The 17,438-nt window shown below is 49.0% G+C and overlaps 1 protein-coding gene and 1 long non-coding RNA gene across 3 annotated transcripts in view; one reads left to right on the forward strand and one right to left on the reverse strand.

Moving 5' to 3' along the window:
• The window catches only part of WASF2 (WASP family member 2), a 77,116-nt gene extending 73,436 nt beyond the window's left edge, over positions 1-3,680 (reverse strand). Inside the window, 1 exon segment of the mRNA XM_059138317.1 lies at positions 3,485-3,680. The gene's annotated coding sequence lies outside the window, so the exon portion shown is untranslated.
• Positions 3,681-4,078: 398 nt separating this feature from the next.
• On the forward strand, positions 4,079-15,106 carry LOC131809800 (uncharacterized). 2 transcript variants are annotated; one of them, XR_009345304.1, is made up of 4 exons: positions 4,079-4,193; positions 4,618-4,755; positions 12,696-12,763; positions 13,702-15,106. It is a non-coding gene; the product is annotated as an uncharacterized LOC131809800 (long non-coding RNA). The 2 variants fall into 2 exon arrangements; XR_009345305.1 differs by lacking the exon at positions 12,696-12,763.
• The last annotated feature ends 2,332 nt before the right edge of the window (positions 15,107-17,438 follow it).

Consider the following 17,438-nt stretch of genomic DNA (forward strand, 5'->3'; position numbering starts at 1 on the left):
TGGAATGCTTGGGTATCTCAGTTGGTTAAGAATGTTAACTTTGAGGCACCTGGGTGGCTCAGTTGGTTAGGTGACTGCCTTTGGCTCAGGTCGTGATCCTGGAGTCCTGGGATCAAGACCTGCATTGGACTCCCTGTTTGGCAGGGAGTCTGTTTCTCCCACTGACCTCTCTCCTCTCATGCTCGCTTTCATTCTCATTCTCTCTCTCTCTCAAATGAATAAATAAAATCTTTAAAAAAAAAAAAATGTAGATTTTGGCTCAGGTCATGATCTCAGGGTTGTGAGACAGAGCCCTGCATTGGATTCTCTGCCAGGCATGGAGCCTGCTTAAGATTCTCTCCCTCTCCCTTTGCCCCTTCCCGCCCCACCATCACTTAAAAAAAAAAAAAACGCCCCCACCATCACTTAAAAAAAAAAAAAAAAGTCAATTTACCTTACCAAAAAATTTGGGTCCTCTTCCACCCTACCCAATGCATGCCAGGACCAGCAACAAAGTAACCAATATATAGGGGCACCTGGGTGGCTCAGCTGGTTAAAGCATCTGACTCTTGGTTTCGGCTTTGGTCATGATCTCAGGTCTGTGGGATCAAGTCCTGTGGCCAGGCCCCACACTCAGCGTGGGGTCTGTTTGTTCTTCTCCCTCTACTCCCCCACCCCATTCTCTCTCTCTTTAAAATAATAAATAAAAATTTTTTAAGAAGTAACCAATAGGGTGCCTGGATGTCTCAGTTGGCTAACCGACTGCCTTCGGCTCAGGTCATGATCCTGGAGTCCCGGGACTGAGTCCCACATCAGGCTCCCAGATCCATGAGTCAGCCTCTCCTTCTATCCTTCTCCCCGTCATGTTCTCTGTCTCTCAAATAAATAAACAAAATCTTTAAAAAAAAAAGCCTCTGCCTTCGGCCTGGGTCATGATCCCAGGGTCTGGATGGAGCCCCCTGTCTGGCTCTCTGCTCAGCGGGGGGCCTGCTTCCTCTTGTCTATCTGTCTGCCTCTCTGCCTGTCAAATAAATTAATAAAATCTTTAAAAAAAAAAAAAAAGACTAAGTCTTATACAGAAAATGTAAATAATATAGATAATGAAGGTAGATCTTCAGATCAATTCAATGACTTAACAACTATTCACACATACACAATCCCTTAAAACAAAGCATTAACAAGACTTTTAACAAATGCAAAACTCAAACACACCCTTACATATTTTTTCAAGTGATGGTGATATGTACATCATCCAGTATCTACATCAATCCTACTTAGACTGAAATTCACTAATTTAAATCACAGTTAATATAGACCAAAAGACAGCAACTGGCAATTAAGTTGAGAAAAAGAATCATCCACTGATAAATAAGAAACTCAGTAAAATGTTCTGATTTTTAAGAAATTTATCTCGAAGGGTTTCATATCTAAAATTATCATTCTAGGGACGCCTGAGTGGCTCAGTCAGTTAAGCATCTGCCTTGGTGGGGGAGGGGGTGTCATGATCCCAGTGTCCTGGGTCCTATGCATGAGGTTCCTTGGCTAAGCGGGGAGCCTGCTTCTCCCTCTGCCTGCCACTCCCTCTGGTCGTGCTCTATCTCAAATAAGTAAGTTTTTTAAAAAATTATAAATAAATAAAGTATCATTCTAGAATACAATTTCTAAACTTTGAACAAATTACAATTAACTTTTTCTGTGAAAGCAGGGCTTTGGACAGGGAGCAACAGGAACAGCTCTTAAAGATATCTGAATTGGAAGAGTTTCACAGTTCTTTCCTTCCTTCCTCCTTCAGTTGCTGCTTTTCTGGTTTTAGAATTTCAAACAAAGAAATACATATTGGCTCCACTGCTAAGAAACACCCGCTTTCTCAGCAACTTCCTCTTCCAATTTTCTTCCCTACCATTGACATGAGAACAATACACAATGCCGGTCCTACCATTTTGATTAGCCAAAAGCTGAGGCTTAGAAAAATTAAGGGCTACGAGTTATCATATTCAACTACTAGTCTCTGACTCCAGGTCCACAATCTTCACTCATCTAGAAGTCAGATAACAGGGAACACAAAGAAAGGAAGGAACATTACGCTGCATCACAGGCAGGGCACTGAACCTTTGGTTCCAGGAATCCAAAGAAATTTGAACAAATGGGAAATTTCTCTCATCCAGAGAAAATTTAGGGAGGAGAAACAGTTACTGGGCTGGCTCCCCTCTGAGCCAAGAGTCAAATCTATACACCAACAGTTGGTGATCTTTTACAAGCCACCCATTCAAGATTCAAACTGAGTTCTTTGAGGTTCTGACAACTTTAAAGTAACTTTACTATTTAGAAACAGTCCTTTCCAACTCACAGACTGAAAAAAGGGAATGCACTTATAATTAGCCATCCAGAGTTCAAGGTCCAGCCTGTCTTCATGCCAGAGGTCAATTCAAGTGTCTGGGACCAGACCTCTCCCTCCATTTGTGACACAGCAAACTTCTTTTAAATGGATAATGACTTCCCCCTTGTCTGATGATTCTCAAAGGAAACCACCTTACAGTTGGTTGGTAAGCTTTGTGTGACCTTGGACAAGTTACTAAATTTCTCTGAAACTCGGTTTACTTAAGTGTAAATTCCCAAAAGCAGCTGTAAAAATTAAGAACATAAGCCTAAACAAGGGCTGGCACATAGTAAGAGCACCATATATGCTTCCCCTCCCACTCCTAACCCCCCTGAATTGTTTGGGGACTAACTTTCAATCATTGCCCCAAGAGGTTCCAAGGATACTTTCCTCTCCTCCCATGCTATGGAGCCCCAGTGTATAAAGCTGCCATCTCAAAGGCTCTAGGTCCCTAGAGGACCAAGACAACCAGAGTCTACCTAATTACAGCCTGGGGTCAATCCAGCCTTCATGGAAGAGCCCCCTTAGCCAACTCGTCTCCTTACCCTGCAGACCCATCCTGTACACAAACATACATACGTACATACACACATGTACGTACTCACAATCCTCTCCGCCACTCCTCGACTCAGCAGGCCACGGATCTCAAAGAGCCCTACAATTCCTTCATGGCCCCACTTTGGAAACTAAAGCTCCGCCTGGAGAACAACTTGCCCGAGATCTCCGAGAACATCTGAGATCCAACTCATGTACAACTGCCTGCAAAGCCTTCGTCTTACAAGTAGGGAAACTGAGGCCCTGAGAGGGAAGTGACTTGCCCAAGGTCACACAGCGAGTTAGTGCCAGCGCCAGGCCAGGATGGGGGCACTTTCGCAGCTTCACAGATTCGCCGGCCCCTCCAAGTCTCCGAGGGGACCTCCAGGACACCTCCTCCCCAGGGGAAGGGAGTGTAGAATAAGAGGCCACCCCGCGCTGACCGCTCCCCCGGCCACTGCCGGTCCGCGACAGAAGGTGCGCCACCCAATCCTCCGGGACCCCGCGAGGCTCGAGGCAGGGGGTGGGGGGGTGGCGGCGCGGCCGGGCCCGGCGCCTCACGGCGGGGCCCGCCCGCGGGGACTTGTTGCTCACCTGGTCTCGTGCGGTCGCCCTCAGCGACAGAGAGGCCTACCAGCCGCCCTTCTCCGCACGGGGTCTTCTTCCCGTGGGCCGCCTCCGGAGATGCCACACAGCCAAACCCCCCTCAGCGCGCTACGCCCCCAGCCGCGCTCAACCGGCCCGCGTCCGCCATTACGCGATTCCCCGCCCTGGGACACAGCCACACCCCGCCAACGGCCCTGATTGGCTCTCTGCCCCACCCTCTTGGGGCTTTCGGGCATTCCATTGGCCCGAGTGGAATGCCAGTTAAATAGCTACGCAAAAGACGTACTAAAGGGTACAGTCTGGGGAGCTCCACCCGAGCTACTTCCGCAATCGGAGTAAACAGCGAGAGGGCAAACCAAGTGAAGTGGGGGTGGAGATTAAACTGAGTCAACTCCTAAATTCAAAGTAGGAAAATCCTACCTAAGAAAGTGTAAAAACTCCTACAGAGTGTGTTGAAATATGGATTTCACTTGTTAGAGTTCAAACAACCAGGGTTTTTGGTGGAAGGAAGGGGCCAAACCCATGAACTTTCTGTAGATACCCCTCAAGTTGCAGATAGTTTTGCCCGGGTCTCGGGCCCGACCGAAAGTAGGGTGGGGAGAGTGAGTCATAGGCTCTGGCCCGCTGCTAAACGAGTCTTCCGGGGCGAGGTCCGGGGTCCTAGGACTGGAAGCCGATTCTGAAAGGCCGGGGTCAGGTGAGCAAGACCCTGGTCAGGCGTCACCTCATTCTGCGACCTCAGACGACTTCCTGAACTTATCTGGGTCTCAGTTTGTCTTTCTGCAAAATAAGAGTAGTCATGTCGGCCTCATGTCCCTGGCGTTTTGAAGCTACACGCCTGAGTTGGGTATATATATATATGCATATACCCAAGATTATTATTTTATAATCTTGTTGATTATAAAAGGCTGCAGCTGGATACCATTTGACAAATTCACAAGTTAGCGAATATCTCTCATTTAGGTCTTTCGAGCAACTCTGTAAGGCGGATATTGTCTTCGTTTTGCAGGAGAGAAAACTGAAAACTCCATGACTTACCCTGGGTCACCCAGGGAATATGAAACAACCCCAGGACTCAAACTTGTATTTTTTGTCTTCCATTTCTGTATTTCTCCTCCCAGGCCTGGTGTCCCCTGAGAAAGACGTTCTTCCACCAACCCTTTAGCATTCCGGGGAGTGTCATGAGAGTGCCAGTACAGTTCCCCTCTCTCCGGTTACCCTAGGCCCTAGCTGATTCCTAGGGACCTAGGAATCAGGAGGTGAGTAGGGTATGACAGGTGGGTCAGCAACCCAGACAGAATCCCAAACAAGAACACAGGGGTTGTGACACCATTGCGGGCCCTCAGCAGGGCAGCCTCCATGCCAAGACTTAAATCCAGGTTTCTTTGCTCTCAGAACAGGGCTCTTTTCATTACAGGATTGTTTTTCCCAGAAGGGCTGCCTTGGCTGTAATTCCTAGTCCTTTTCCCTCTCTGGAAAGGAAGGAGGCCAAGATGGGAGGGGGAGGGGGAGCCAGCTAAGCCTTTAAATGGGCGGAGACCACCAAGTGCATGGTGCTGAAAGAGCCTCAGTGCTGGCTGAGTCAGTGACCTCCGGGCTCAAATTGGGACATGTGGTCTGACAACCAATGACTATTTAAATCATGACTGTGGCCGTTGGGTGCTGGGAGGCAGCAGGTGCTGTGCAGAAGTCAGTGTCTTTGGGTTAGCCTGACCTGAAATTGAATCCGAGCTCCACCACTTTATAGCTTTTTGAGCCTCATTTATGTCTTCTCTAAAATGGGGACAACAGGGCATCTGGGTGGCTCAATTGGTTAGGCATCTGCCTTCAGCTCAGGTCATGATCTGGGGGTTCTGGGATCTAGTCCTGCATGGGGCTCCTTGCTCAGCAGGGAACCTGCTTGTCCTCCTCCTTCTGCCCGAGTCACCCCCCTGTTTGTGCTCCCGCTCTCCGTGTCAAATGAAGAAATAAAATCTTTAAAAATTTTCATATATGTATATATATATATATATATATATATCCACATCAGTGCCAAAAAAATGTATATCCACATCACAGCTAAAAAAAAAAAATTAAAAATTAAAAATAAGATGGGGACAGCAGGGCAGTTGTGAGGATTCAGTGAGTTAATTGTGAAATTAATGAGGCATGTGTAAAAAGTACCTGGTATTTATCTATTCATTCAAGGATTCATCTATTCAGTAAAAAATTACTAAGTACCGGGGTGCCTGGCTGGGGCTCAGTCAGTAGAGCATATGACTCTTGATTTTAGAGTCAGTGAGTTCGAGACCTATGTTGGGTGTAGGGTCTACTTTATATTTATTTATTTATTTGACAGACAGATGACAATTAGGCAGAGAGGCGGGCAGAGAGAGAGGAAGGGAAGCAGGCTCCCCGCCAAGCAGAGAGCCCGACGGCAGGGCTCCATCCCAGGACCCTGGGATCATGACCTGAGCCGAAGGCAGAGGCTTTAACCCCACTGAGCCACCCAGGCGCCCCTAGGGTTTACTTTAAAAAAAAAATTGGGGTGCCTGGGTGGCTTAGTGGGTTAAGCCTCCGCCTTTAGCTCTGGTCATAATCTCAGGGTCCTGGGATTGAGCCCCGCATAGCATCGGGCTCTCTGCTCAGCAGGGATCCTGCTTCCCCTTCTCTCTCTGCCTGCCTCTCTGCCTACTTGTGATCTCTGTCTGTCAAATAAATAATAAAATCTTTTTTAAAAAATTATTAAGCATTGACTATGGATAGGCAGCCTGCCAGTGGTACAGCTACAATGGTAGGCAAAACAGACAGACCCTCATGGAGCTTGGAGTTTAGTAAGGAAGTAAGTCATAAAACAAATGACCAGATGAATCAAAATAGAGTTAGAAACTGGTAAAGAACGAGAAGGCAAAGTACAAGGTGTTTATGAGAGTGCATGTTGGAATGGGGTGGGGCCACAAGAGGCTTCCTGCAGAGGTGATATCTCCGGGTGAGTTGGTGAATGGGGCTGAACCAGGCAGCAGGTCTCTGGAAGAAGGATTGCAGGCCAAGAGAAAGGCATTGAGGCCAGTTGGAATAGGTGGCAATGAGGAGGGAGGACAGAGCTCATTTGGGGGCCTAAGCAAATGAGGTGTTACAGGGGAGGGAACCTGACTTTGAAATGAGGCTCATTTCCAAGGGTCTGTGTACTTTTCTGGTAGGCCCTGAATGCAAGCTTTGAGGCCAACCCAGGGTTTGCATCCTGGCTCTGCCATCTCACTTCAGACCTAAGAAATGGGGATAATGATAAAGTGTCATGGGGGGCAGTGAGGACTCAATGTGGAATGTGTCTAAAGTGTTCCGGCACATAGAAGGCCCTCCATAAAAGGTGCTCATTCTTCCCAGCATGGAGGGAGGTGAGCCTGAGGCAGCAGATCCATCAGATAAGTTTGGGAGAGAGCTGATGGAAGCATCCATACACTGGGCAAGTTGTCATCTGACCGTAATTGTTTTGTGAGACTTTGAAACCAGGCAAACCTGGGTTCAAATCATAACTATAGCACTTTCTAGCAGTGTGACCTTGAGCAAGTGACTTTGCCTCTGTGAGCCTCAATCTCCCGGAACTGTAAAAGTTAAATGAGATAATAAATACAAAGCACTGGGGCGCCTGGGTGGCTCAGTTGGTTAAGCGACTGCCTTTGGCTCAGGTCATGATCCTGGAGTCCTGATCGAGTCCCACATCAGGCTCCCTGCTCAGCAGGGAGTCTGCTTCTCCTGCTGACCTCTCTCCTCATGCTGTCTCCTCTCCCATTAATAAATAAATAAAATCTTTAAACAAAAAAACAAACTTTTAAAAATAAATAAATAAATGCAAAGCACTTCACACAGTGATTGGCACATAGTAAGCAGCTGTTAAATATTAACTTTAATAGTATTGTCATTAACTCTAACTTTATTAGTAATTTAATAATTATTATTATTGTCGATATCAGCATTACCACCTGTCCTGGGTAAGATTTTGGAGCTTTTGCTTGAAGATTGTCTGACAACAAGAGCCATAGTTTCTCCTTTTAGGCAACAGACATAGACAAGTTGCTTTCTGAGGGGATGGTGCTGAACACTTGAGAAATCATATTAATAAGCACTAACACGGAGCATTTCCTATGTGTCAAACACATGCTAAGTGCTGTCCATGCATTAACTTATAAATCCTCCTAGTAGCCCTATGAGTGAGGTCCTGTCATTACCATCATTTTACAAATGAGACAAAAGAAGCACTAAGAGGTTAAATGACTTGCCCAAGGCTACCCAGTCTGCAGGAGGCACAGCTGGAATTCGAACCCAGCCTCTGAACATAAATGGACTTAACTGCACTTGAGGTTAAGCCCTCCCTCCTCTACCCCAGCAGTTCTGAGGAGTTATCACCGCCGGAGGGATGACATTATCCACTGCCAGTAGCCAAGTCCTAGGCTCTGAAAGCCAAACCCGTTCCTTTCCCACCAGTTTTGAAAAGTAACCCCTGCCTGTTTGTTCCCTGCCCTCCGAGGCAGCTTAGAGCAGGTAACAGACCCTCTTCCACTGCAAGGGAAAGCAAAAAGTTGTTTAGAGTCTGAGTCCGGACCAACAGTCTTGGCCAAGTCACATCCCCTGTCTGAGCCTCAGTTTCCTTATCTATGAAATAGGGATGATAGCAGCTTGCTTACAGGGCTGTTGTGAGGAGCAAAAAGAATAAGGCCTGCGTAAACTATGAAGTGCTGTCAGCACAGGCAGGCCTCTCATTGTTGCTATGGGGATGGCAAACACCCTGGGGAAAGCAGCCTAAACCAGTACAGCTGGCAAAATTGCCGTCTCTAGAAAAAGTCCTGGGTTTGAGTCCAGGATCTGCCTGTTACACGCTGTATGACCTTGAGCAAGTTATAAAACCTGGCAGAGCCTCAGTTTTCTCATCCATAAAATGGAGTAAATAATACCAATTGTACAGCTGGGGCGAAAAACACTGAGGGAATGCATAAAAAGCCATGAACCAATTCCTGGTACAGAGCTGGCAGAACCCAGTGTGTTAAGGGAAAAACAAATCACAAGGACCATGAAGAATCACAGTGACCCATCTTCACCACCCTGGTTGAGGGGAAGAAGATAGAGACCAGTGTGTTCAGAGCCCAGGACAGTCTGCAGCCACTTCCCTACCTCTAGAATCATCAGCTCTTGCTGGGTCCACTGCATCTCTCTCTCTCTCTCTCTCTCTCTCTCCCCTTCTCGTCAAACAAGTTCTTCTCCACTGAGCAATCCCAGGGGGCCCTGAACCTCAGTTCCAGCCAAGCTCACAGGCTTTCCCCGCCTCCACATCCTTAATCCACAGCCTTTGCATTTGCCATTCCTTCCACCTGGAATGCTCTCTCCTCCCGGAGCGCTTGTGATGGGGAGAGGGGGTTGCTGAAGGGAAAGGATCTGGAATGATGCTCCCCTTCCTCCTCACTCCACTCCCCTACATCTCCCACGCTGCATGCCTGACCTCCCCCCCTCCCAGCGTGGGGGGATGAAGCAGCATGAGGAGGGGGAGGAAAAGGGGGAGGACTCCATGAAGGGCCCTCTGTGGGGTTTTTCACCTGCTCAGAAGAGGCAGACAGAAATGAAAGCTCTAGAAAAAAAATGCCTGCCTCTCTGCTCCGGAGGCCCCGCTCAGGGAAGCCTCCCTGCCTTCCCACTGTGCCATCTTCTCTTCCTCCCCCTCCTCCTACAGGCAGGTGCCACAGTCAAGGAACATGGGTGGGCGGCAGGCCAAGGAGACATGGGTTCAAATCCCATTCCTGTCCCTTACCCAGTGACTGGCCGGGTCTTAGCAAGAACCTTTGGGCCCCACACACCTCATTTCTCAGCAAAAGGACAAACAGCCCTGCCTTTCAGGCGGCTGTGAGGGCTAAGTGGGGTGCCAGATGAAAATGCCTAGGACAGCCAAGGTGCTAGGCCATGGGGCAAACTCACAAGCACCACGTAGGCCCGGCCCAGCTCTCAGCACCTTGCAGATACTCGCCCATTGAATTCTCGGTAAGGTAGGTACCCTTAATCTCCCCTTTTGATAGATGGTGAAACTGAGGCACAGAGAGATGATCTACCTTGTCCAAGGTCACACAGCCAGTGAGAGGCAGAGCTTCATCTCCGTTCTGCCCACCACACTATGGTACGCTCAGTACTGGCTGTCAGGGGTATTGTTGCTCTGATTTGTTTTTATCAGCGCTGACTCTGTGCCCTCAGTGAGTACATGTTATTCTTCCCCCACATTCAAAATCTTGCTTGAATTTTTCCTCCGTCATGACATCCTCCAGGTTGTTTCTTTAAAAAGCATACATTGCTCTCTCCTCTGGCCAGCCCAACCCAGGGCTCTAGGGACCAGTGATCCATCCACCGAGTCTCTGTTTTTCAGCAGCTCCCAATCTGGTGGTGAAGAAAATACATACATTAAAAAAAAATTTGTTTCAGGGTCCTGGGATCAAGCCCTACTTCAAGCTCCCTGCTTGGTGAGAAGCCTGCTTTCTTTTGCCCACTCCCCCTGCTTGTGTTCTTGCTCTCGCTGTCTCTCTCTCTGTCAAATAGATAAATTAAATTTAAAAATATATATATATATTGGGGCACCTGGGTGGCTCAGTGGGTTAAAGCCTCTGCCTTCGGCTCAGGTCATGATCCCAGGCTCCTGGGATCAAGCCCCCCCTCCCCCCATAGGGTTTTCTGCTCAGCGGAGAGCCTGCTTCCTCCTCTCTCTTTGCCTGCTTCTCTGCCTACTTGTAATCTCAGTCTCTCAAATAAATAAATAAAATCTTTAAAAAATAAATAAATAAAAATAAAAAAATTTTAAAAATACATGTTTTAAAATTTATTTATTTGAGGGGCACCTGGGTGGCTTAGTGGGTTAAGCCTCTGCCTTCAGCTCAGGTCATGATGTCAGGGTCTGGGATCGAGTCCCGCATCGGGCTCTCTGCTTAGCAGTGAGCCTGCTTCCCCTCTCTCTCTGCCTGTCTCTCTGCCTATTTGTGATTCTCTCTCTCTCTCTCTCTCTGTCAATAAATAAATAAAATCTTTTTTTAAAAATTTATTAATTTGAGAGAGAGAGAGCATAGGCAGGGTGAGTGGCAGAGGAAAAACAGGCTCCCCGCTGAGCAAGGAGCCCAATGTGGGACTCTATCCCAGGACCCTGGGATTGTGACCTGAACTAAAGGCAGAGGCTGAACCAACGGAGCCACTGAAGTGCCTCTACGTACATAAAAATTACCATAAAAGAGGGAGACACCAATTGCAGCAGGAGCTGTAAGCTCACAAAACCCTCAACCTAACACAACTGACAGATTGAGCAGGTTCATAGAGGAGGGGTCATTTGGGTGGAAACTTGAAGGGTGAGTAGGAGTTCCTCAGATACAGTTCTTTTTTTTTTTCTTTTAAAAATTTTATTTATTGGGGCGCCTGGGTGGCTCAGTGGGTTAAGCCTCTGCCTTTGGCTCAGGTCATGATCTCAGGGCCCTGGGATCGAGCCCCTCATCGGACTCTCTGCTCAGCAGGGAATCTGCTTCCCTTCCTCTCTGCCTCTCTGCCTGCTTGTGCTCTCTCTCTCTGTCAAATAAGTAAAATCTTTAAAAAAAGAAAACAGAAAAAAAAAGAATATGATGTGTAGTGCAGATCCTGCAAAGGGGACTGGATAAATAAAGGTTAGAGAGTAATATATTTGGGGTCAGACCCTGTACTGTATATGCTGCAGGTATAGAGGTGGAGAGAGAGTAATTGGGCCCTGAAGATGCTTCCAGACTTGGTGTGGGGCGGGGGTGGGGGGGATGGGGGGGACAGAAAGCCACAAGTAAAGCAAAAATATCTATATTAAAGAAAAACCCAGGGGCGCCTGGGTGGCTCAGTGGGTTAAAGCCTCTACCTTGGGCTCAGGTCATGATCTCAGGATCCTGGGATCAAGCCCCACACGGGGCTCTCTGCTCGCCGGGAAGCCTGTTTCCCTTCCTCTCTCTCTGCCTGCCTCTCTGCCTACTTGTGATCTTTGTCTGTCAAATAAATAAATAAAATCTTTTAAAAAAAGAAAGAAAGAAAGAAAGAAAGAAAGAAAGAAAGAAAGAGAAAGAAAGAAAGAAAGAAAGAAAGAGGAAGGAAGAAAGAAAGAAAAACCCAGAGGGGCTTTAAGATTACCTAAAAGAGAACTAAACTTGTCATGGGGTCAGTGAAAGCTTCCTGGAGAGGTGCTGATGTCCAGGCTAAGACTTAAAGAGCAGAGCCCCATGATGTAACCTACTGCCACCCAGCCACAAAAACAGTGCTGGCAGGGTGCCTGGGTGGCGTGGGTTAAAGCCTCTGCCTTCAGCTCAGGTCATGATGCCAGGGTCCTGGGATCAAGCCCCACATCATCTCAACGGGGAGCCTGCTTTCCCCTCTCTGCCTACTTGTGATCTCTGTCTGTCAAATTAAATAAATAAAATCTTTAAAAAAAACAAAACAGTGTTATAGACTATAAGAGTAAGAAACCCCAATAAAGTTCTATTTTTTCCCATGAGTGCTCTTTAAATGTTTTTTTAAATTATCAAACATCAAATTAGGTTTTTTTTTTTTTTTTACTATTTTATTTATTTATTTATTTAACAGAGATCACAAGTAGGCAGAGAAGCAGGCAGAGAGAGAGGAGGAAGCAGGTTCCCTGCTGAGCAGAGAGCCCGATGTGAGGCTCGATCCCAGGACCCCGGGATCATGACCTGAGTCGAAGGCAGAGGCCCTAACCCACTGAGCCACCCAGGTGCCCCTAACATCAAATTAGTTTTTTTTTTTTTTAAAGATTTTATTTATTTATCAGAGAGAGAGGGGGGGAGAGAGCGAGCACAGGCAGACAGAATGGCAGGCAGAGGCAGAGGGAGAAGCAGGCTCCCTGCCGAGCAAGGAGCCCGATGTGGGACTCGATCCCAAGACGCTGGGATCATGACCTGAGCCGAAGGCAGCTGCTTAACCAACTGAGCCACCCAGGCGTCCCGTCAAATTAATTTTTAAAAAAAATAATATTTGGGGGCACCTGGGTGGCTCAGTGGATTAACCATCTGCCTTCGGCTCAGGTCATGATCTCAGGGTCCCCGGATCTATCAGCAAGAGGCAGGCACCCTGCTCAGTGAGGAGTCTGCTCGCCTCCTGCCCCTCCCACCTCATACCCCCCCATAAGTCAATAAATAAAATAATATTTTTTTAAAAATAATATATGTATTTTTTTTAGTGTCTCTGCTTTGCTGGTGCCCTAAACACGTGCTCGGACAGGGTGATAGGCCAGAGGGAGTCATCCAGGTGAGAGGTGGAGAGGGATGTGGAAAGCAACGGGAATTTCACAGGCAAAGGCCCAGAGGCAAAAGGAAAGATGGCACTTTGGAGAAAAAGGAAATCCTTTGATGAGAGCTGGCAAGTGGGAAGAGGTGGCAATAGAGAATCGGTCTGGATTTTCAGGGAGCTGGAGGCACGAAAGGGCTTTTACTGGGATACATCATAATCCAGGGTCCCTTCTGCGAGAGCTCACTCTGAATATTTTTAGAGTCCTATTTCCGGTTTGAATCCATTCAGTCCAGAGACCCTGTGTACCTACTAGGCTTCAAGCACTGACCCAGGTGCTGGGGCTGCAGCAGATAATTAAGGGCTTGGCGGGCAGGGACACTGATGGCCACCAGACAGTGGGTTTGGCTGGACAAAGGCTTGGAGCGTGGAAGGCCCCGCAGAGAGAGAGAGCCAAGCCTGGTGCCGGACAGTGAGGCCCTGAGGTGGGAGATGCCATTCAGGCTCTTTGCTGTGAAGAGGCCAGAGGTTCCTAAGACAGGAGAATAAAGGAATGAAAACGGGGGCAGAGGCAATGGGCAAGGGGTGTAAAATCCTCGTCTTGTAACCTCCGGAGAAGGCGGCCAAGTAGGCAGAGGGGCAAAAGGCCCAGCCAAGCCCTTCAGCCCCCCGTGCTTTCCCAGGCCTGCCGAACCCTGCAGCTTGGCTTCTCCTGGCTCCAGTAGTCAGACCCAACCCTGAAGGAGAGCAGAGGCGGGTGAGGAGGGCACGAGGGACAGGCCTCTGCCCAACAGGGCCTTCCCTCCCAGCGGCCTGAGCCAACCCGTCTGAGGAGCCAGAGGTTACAGGGAAGGATTAAGGAGTTGGTTGCTTTTTTACCCAAACTGTGGCTGCATTTCTCTCTCTCTCTCTTTCTCTCTCTCTGTCTTTTTTTTTTTTTTTTTTTTTTTTTTTTAAAGAAAAATGTTCCTGTACACGCACCCGGAGGCTTTTGCAGGAGGCGGCTGTTGGAGAACCGGGAAAACAAGCCAAGAAACAAGAGAGAGGAAGAAGACCACGCCTCGCCTGGCAGATTCCTAATGGCCCAGGAGACCTGAGGCTTTACTGTGGGAGGCCGGTGGGGGGGTTGGGGGGGTGCTGGCTCGGGTGGGAGGGAAGGGCAGGCCGAAGGACAGCCACTTGCTGGTCGGTGACCTTGGGCGGGATGCTGCCTGCTTCCCTCTGGTGAGAACGGGGAGGAGGGGGGCAGGGGCAGGGCTGGCCAGCTGAGGTCACAGGAAGGCCCCTTCCAGCCTGAAACGCGATCTCGGGATGTGGGGCCTGCCAACCTGCAGCGACCCTGGGCCAGCAGAGATGAAAGGCTGCCTGTCCCCAGCTTCCGGACCCCCGAGGCCCCAGTGCCTCAGACTTGAAGGGCAGCAAAGCTGCTGCAGCTGGCTGGAGCCGGTTTCTGGACTCCCCACCCCACCTGATGTCATCCAACCCTCCCTTCCCTGTTTGGCTGGGGACCCTCAGGCCCAGAGAGGGCTGTTGACCTACCGGAGGTCACACAGCAAGTTGGAGGCTGAGCCAGGGCTCACCACAAAGTCTTTGGGCTCCAAGTCCAGTCCTCATTCCCTTTCCCAGAAACTTGGCTGCCGGGGGCCTTACCCCAGGGAGTGGGAGAGAGAGACCCAGGGTTAGGGGAGACAGTTGGAAGCTGTGTCCTTTGAAGTCAAGACTTAATGTTGACTAAAGTGCTTTCTTTTCCTTCTTTCTCTCTCTCTCTTTTTTTTTTTTTTTAAGACAAAAAAGAACGTTCCAGGCCCCTGCCATGAGCCTGGACTTGCTCTGTTGGCAGGGGAAGGAATGCAGCTCTGGCCGCCACAGCCGCTGGTGGCCAGCTGCAGCCTCCGCTCCTGCCGCTCCCACCCCAGTGGGCGCGGGGACAAAGGCCTCTTCTCAGGCTGATCCCCTCCAGCTCCCTGGATCAGTGGGGGCAGAGCATCGACCCAGAGGCTTGGTTACAGACCAGCTAAGTCGCCGTCCCTCTCTGGGCCATAGTGTCTTTTCTAGAAAATGGGAGCCAAGGATTTGCCTGACCTACTTCTCAACATTATGTGGGGGCTCCAAAGAGGTAAAGTTACAGAAATACAGACCTCTCTCGGCGCCTCCTTCTGCCTGAGGGTCTGCCTACTCAGACAGCCCTCTGCCTCACCGGACCCTCCCTTCTTCCTCGAGCTTCACCTGGCCAGCCCCAACTCACTCAGCTCGGCTCAGCAGGACCATCCCTCGCTCTAGGGAGCCTTCCCTCACCTCCAGACTGCACTGCTCCTTCAGGGTATTTATCACTGTTGTAATTAAATAATTAATTGTGTAATTGGATCTGTCTCCCCACTACAATGTGAACTCAAGTAATAGCTGACACCCAATACTTACCCAGTACCGGGGACCTTACACTTACCAGCCCACTGAGTCCCTGTGGCAGGGACTGTCCGTTCCCCTGTCTTATGGATGAGCCACCTGAGACAATGAGAGGTTCGGTGACTTACCTGAATTCACAGCCAGCTGGAGGTTCGTCAGGACGGAGAACCAGAGTTGCAGAACCGGGATTCAAATCCAGACCCCAGGCTGTAACCATTACCCCTCAAGTAAGGCAGGCTGAGCTTGTTCCCGGCTCCTTCCCAGCTCCCAGAACAGCCAGTATACAGTAGGTGCTCATTGTGAATGAATACACAAACAGATGAGGAAGATACATTTTGAAGAAAAACAAAGCACCTTCCAGGAGTGAGTTCTGCAGGTGCCAAGTGTGGAGCTGAGCCATGGTTGGGGGACGAGGTGCCCAATAAATTGTGAAAGACCAATTATTGGGCTTCCCTCTGGAGGGCACACTTGGGCCAGAAGCCCCAGTGGGCCATCTTTAACAACTCCTTCCATCTCATCCCCAAGTTCTGCTTGGTTTCTCCTCAGTGTACCTCCTCTTCTTCATCCCTCAACCCTCATCTCTTTCTTGGATTTTTTTTTTAGTAAGCTCTCTACCCAATGTGGAGATTGAACTCATGACCCGGAGAACAAGAGGCACATGCTCTACTGACTGAACCAGCCAGGCCCCCTTTTGGATTTTTGTAGCAACTGCTTTACCAGTTTCTCCATCTCTAACTTCTCCTCCTTCAAAGTGGGCTCTCAGTGTAGAAAGCTGAGTGCGGGTGCTGTCCCTCCTTACCCCGTCGTTCACTAATGAGCCTTCCCTGGCCTCACGGCTCTCTGGATAAAGTCCATACTCCTCACCAAGACTTCTGCCACCAAGCCCTGCCTCCACCCCTCCAGTTTTCCCCCCACCCCCCTCCTCCACATGTCCTCCGTTCAAGCCACTCTATGTAGTAGATGTTAAAGAGCGCGGAAGCAGGGGTGCCTTGGTGGCTCAGTGGGTTAAACTTCTGCCTTCGGGTAGTGATCTCAGGGTCCTGGGATTGAGCCCCACATTGGGCTCTCTGCTCAGCGGGGAGCCTGCTTCCCCCTCTCTGCCTGCCTCTCTGCCTACTTGTGATCTTCTCTCTCTCTGTCAAATAAATAAATACATAAAATCTTTTAAAAACAACAACAACAACAACACAGAAGCAGAGAGACCCGGGTTCAAGTCTTGGTTCTGCCAGTACAGCCTTGAGAGTCTGTAAGCAAATCACTAACCCTCTCTAAGCCTTGAGTTACTGCATCTAGAAAATGGGCATATTTCTAATACCTACTTCACAGAGTCATTGTAAGGAGTCAGTGAATACAGAAGGTATTGGCTGAGCCCAGTATCTGACATCCACAATGGTCACTATAATTCTTATACTCTCCACTGTCACAAAGAGCATTTCTTTCTGTCTATTTTACTTATTCTTTATGACCCAGCTCAAATGTCACCTCTTAGAGGAAATTTTCCTTGATATTCACACCCTATTCCGCAGGTGAAGTCAGTCTCACGTTCTACACTTGCTTGCATTTACTCTTCTATAAAGCCCTTGTAAATTTTGCTCTCTCTTTCCCCCATTACCCCAAGATTTCCTGGAGAGGAGGAATAAATACCGTTTTCCTTAAGGCCCTGCCCGGCACACAGCAGGTGCTCAGTAAATGTTGGTTGAATTGAAGGGGGTCACTGTGGCTTGGTGACCACCTTGCAGGGAGAAGACCTGAGTGGTGAGACCGCTGGAGTCTGCGGGGGCCTGGTGCTGGGGATACTGGTGGCAGGGAGTAGCAGGCGGAGGGGGCGAAGGAAACTCCTGACCTCTGGGCTCTTCCTGGTGAGACCCTTTGGTCCTCCAAGGAAGGGAAAGAGGGAAGAAGATATGAGTAGGTCCAGGTGCTGAGCAGGGGTGAGGTGGGTGGGGCTGTAGCAAGAGCTGGGGTGTGGGTGGGAGCTGGCAGACTCCAGCTCTTCTAAGACCCAGGCTGAGCCTGGCAGGACAGGGCCTCGCACCCCAAGTCCCCGCCTGCCATACCCCGCCTCATCCTGGCACCTGGATTAAGTGACTTTTCAAGTTGTAAAGCTACATCTTGATTTGCAAGGAAGCAAAACCCAGGCCTGGCTTTGTCTTGTTGCCGAGCAGGGAGAAAGGGGGATGTTCCCTTTCATTCGTGGTTCTACATAGACCATATCTTATAGTCCTGGGCACATCAAATAAGGTAATTCTTGATTTTGCAAACCCAGGTGATGGTCATATTATCCCTAACTGTT

The sequence above is a fragment of the Mustela lutreola genome, chromosome 10 (assembly GCF_030435805.1).
Source record: "Mustela lutreola isolate mMusLut2 chromosome 10, mMusLut2.pri, whole genome shotgun sequence".
NCBI classification, from domain to species: Eukaryota; Metazoa; Chordata; class Mammalia; order Carnivora; family Mustelidae; genus Mustela; species Mustela lutreola.